The following is a 4,466-nucleotide window of genomic DNA, read 5'->3' on the forward strand; positions in this document are numbered from 1 at the left end:
ATTATCAATGCTGCCTTACAGGTCGGCAATGGCCCCTAGAATCCGCAGGACATCGAAATGAAGTTGTCAGTTGAAAAGAAACATCTATCTGTTGAAATGAAAATATCATTTGTCAGTATTCCCTAAAGGTTGGGGGTGAAAGTTACCCATGATTTCAATGCGTTTGTATAGTACAATAACAAAAGTAGGTGATATAATTAATATATTAAAATGTAAAGCAATTAGTGTTAGTATTGTTGGCGATAGTTGGGGGGTGGGAAGATATCTTAAATGCGGTTCTCACCAAATCTAATGAGGACATTTGCAGTCGCATAAGACATTTTCTTTCTTGTTTAGGTAACGAAATATGTAGTAGGTGAAGAGTTGTCGGTTGGTAGAGTAAATCAACCACAGAATTTTTGTGCAATAATTCTGCCCCGAAGTGTAATGTTACAGATTCAGTGGTGGAGGAAAAAAAAAATTTTTTGAAGGAATCATATAAAATTAACAGAAAATTACTCATAATTTACTACATAAAATAGTTACGAAAAAAAAAGATTTGTAGAATCATTCACAATCTCGTCAGATAAGTTTTCTTATATTAGTTGTAGGACCTGTAAATGTTATAAGAGAAGGGCATCATATATGTGTGTGGTTGGCGAGTGTAAAAGGAGTATTGAGACAATTAAAATAAGGGATTTTAATTAAAATAAGATTTGAAGCTTTTATGGTATTTTTGCTATTTCAAAAATTTTATATAAAATTATGCTTTATATATTCTCTCCATTTCGCCTATTGCATGGTGAAATTATTTATTTATTTATTTTTGTTTATCTAACAGCATACAAATGGTCCGGTTATTTAAAATTTTAAATATGTACACCATTAAATTTGCAAAATTTAATCTGATTCATAAAATTAATCGTTTTACGAAAAGATAGTCCTTTTTCATGTCTTCAATACACACTTTCTACTTCTACCAAGACTTTTCTAAAATGGGCATGTGCTTGTTCAGGTCAACATAAAAAATGCAAAAATCTTCTCTTTAATTTGAAAACTAAGACACTTTTTAGTACGTAGTTTGAAAAAAAATAGTTACATGCACTTAAAAAACCGCGGCGCCCTGTCCGGGGGTTTAATACAACCATAAGCGCCCCCATTTTTTTTACCAAAAAAAAAAAAAAAAAAAAAAAAATAGTTCACATAAAGCTACTTTTCTCAAAAGTCAACATTAGTCAATTTTTTTTTATTGTGGACAATTAACACATTTGTAGTTTTGTACAAGTAGTGGGTTCTGAAAATTGCTCATGTCAAGTCATGCCCAAATGTTGGAATTCCCACGCTTTTGAAATAGAAGTCGGTTGATACCGTCGGTACGTGATGGTTAATTGACTTAAACTGCAATGACACCTACAGCTAGAAAATTATTTTCGTTACAGTTTCAAAAGTCATCTCTTTCACAACAACATGTATAGGGACGCACGTGTGAACTCCACATTTTGTGAGAGAAAAGTGTCTCATGAGAGACATAGAGGTGCTGGACATTACAGTAGAAGGCATACATTGTGTCAATTATTCAATCTTTTGGATTTATAATATTTTTAAAAAAAAAAATGTTGATGCAAATCTCCTACATTCATTATGTATACATAAGATTAAGTTCAACAGTGAGAATGAGTATTACTAAGATCCAAATACTCAAAAAATAATCTAGTAAAAAACTTTAGTTGAACTGGTGAGAGGACTAATTCCAAACAAATAAATAAATAAAATACAATGATAGTGTATGCCAAACTAAAACTCCATAGTTTCCACATCAATCATAAGAGGACTAGATTCCAAACAAGAAAAATACAATGCTAGTGTGTGTATGCCAAACTAATAACTCCATAGTTTCCACATCAAGCATAAGCGAACTAGATTCCAAACAAAAAAAAATGCAATGCTAGTGTATGCCAAACTAATAACTCCATAGTTTCCACATGAAGCACAAGAGGACTAGATTCCAAACAAAATAATAATGATAGTGTAGTGCCAGTAGGCCAAACTAATAATTCCATCTAGCAAGTAAGTTAACAACACTCATTAACATTACCCGACGAAGCGCAAACGCCCAGAAAACAAAAAGATAATAGGATTATCACAAAAGAATACGTCCCCAAACTGAAATCCACACAGTGAATGCAGTACTTTTCAAATCGTTTGAACACCAAATACTTTTCTAAGGAAATTTGCATCAGTTCAGCATTTCAGTGCCTCATAGTATGAACGCACATCATACCTACCATTACCATTCAACATCTACCTCATGCAATCGGGGCCTTAAGCTAGCATTGGGACTTTTACTAGGGCTCACTTAAGTCCAATTGGCAATAATGTAAGAGGCCCACAAAATTATAAAAAAATTTGGATTATTTTTATTCATTAATGTTCATATACGTAGAGTGAAAATTTTAGGAAAACTAAACTGTTGAAAGCAATAGTAAAAATACTCGACAACAATATTTTAGGGTGCCTGCAAAAGTGACATTTATGGAATACAAACAACAAAAACAAAAACAAAAGAAACAAAGAAGAAGAAGGTAAAAGAAACAAACAACATTTATGGGTGCTTGCAATACTCGACAACAGCATTCTCCAAGGGCCCAAATAGGAAAAATGTTTCGGTATGCAGCATAGCTGATCATGCAATTTTTGTTGAAAACTCCCATGATTTGTATGACAAAATGTGTATGTTTTTAGACCCTTTAAAAACCAGTTGTTTAACCTAATTATTTAGCCAAGTAATTACTTAAGTAAATTATTCAAGTCTAGGTTAACACAAAAAAATTATATCATGTAAAGCAGTGTGAAAATATACAGAACACACGATATGATAACCTAAGAAAACTAAACCGGTAAAAACCTGGAGACAATTTAACCTAACTATCCTTAAGGTAAAACAAAATCCACTATGAAAGAATTGAAATTTTACAATAGCGACTTAGACCACTAACATCATATTGCTTCCTCGAGTAGAAAATTTACTACCACGACCACGTGACAGCTCCGAGTCCACGGACTACTTCTTTCTCAGATCCATAGCATCCACAAGTACACCAACTTGTGTTTCTCTTTAAGCTCTTGAAATAGCAACTAAAACGATCACCAAACTCTCGACATTAATCTTGATCTTGATAACCCTAAGTATGTATGTGAAGGTAAACACCTCTAGATCTCACAAGAGATTCACACACATAGTATATCAACTAATACTAAAACGTGGCTAGGGTTTTTCTATTTATATGAGACATAAAACATAAAACCCTACACGTCAAATGAGATTGGGCTGAGTTGAAAAATTCTGCAGAAAAACAATCTGCACGAGCTTTAATCGATCGAGTCCAATTTTCGATCGATCGAGCCTTGCAGAAATTGAATAGTAATTTCCTGCAATTACTCAATTCCAACTATACATAAACACACACTTTGAGTAGTCTAAATCTAGACTAAATATTTTGATCATGATTTGCCAACATATACATATTGAAGTTCTAATACATTAGTTCCTAATTTCTTAGAACCTAACAAACTCCCCCTTTGGCAATCCGTGACAAAACACATACCAAAACAAAAATGCTCAAAGTTACAAAACAGCCCATTACAACAAAAAGCCCAAAAACAATTCAACCTAACTACTATCTATCAGTTGCCAGTGTAGACAGTAGCACGACTGAATCAACCTATATATTCTTGTAACACTCAACAAACACATAAACGCATGTGTGGAAAATACAAATAAAATACTAAATAAATTCTTGATTTCACAAAACAGAAAATAAAAGACATATATCATGAATAACCTCACAATATAAATCAATAATCAATGTAGCACATGTGAAGCAAGAAACACCAAAAGAATTTTTTTTTTTTAAACATAATGTCTCCCCCTGACATATACAACCCAAAAGGCATAAACAACATGAGCCAATAACAAAAATACATCATGAATCTCTTAAATACAATCTAAAGCTTCAAAGCTCAAAACCATCAAAACATCAAAATCTCCCCCAATCTCCATCAATATGTACTCTCCCTTTTTGTGATGAATTGCCAAAGGACAATCAAAGCTCATCATCATCAAAAGGAGGTGGTGGAGGAGATCGCCAAAGACTCGCCAAATCTGCACGTAAAGCTTGAAGCTCCGTGAGCAAATCCACCAAAATCTGTCCATGCGCCGCCTAAACGATCACGACAGTATCCAACACACTTCGAATGGATGAATCATCCGGAGCAGTAGGTGAAGGATCAACTAAAGTGGTGGGATCAACAAACTCCTCAGCAGATGGATCACCAAATGAAGGAGGCCGAGATGCATCACCTGCAGAAGACTCTACACGAGGGCATTTAGAGCTAGCTTTCATCTAAGCCGCTCTTTGCTTAAGAAAGATGGCACCTATGAGGGCGATGATATGAACAAGCTCGGATGCAAGAAAATCCTCTAAACC

Source organism: Castanea sativa, chromosome 5 (assembly GCF_040712315.1).
Source record: "Castanea sativa cultivar Marrone di Chiusa Pesio chromosome 5, ASM4071231v1".
In the NCBI taxonomy this organism is placed as follows: Eukaryota; Viridiplantae; Streptophyta; class Magnoliopsida; order Fagales; family Fagaceae; genus Castanea; species Castanea sativa.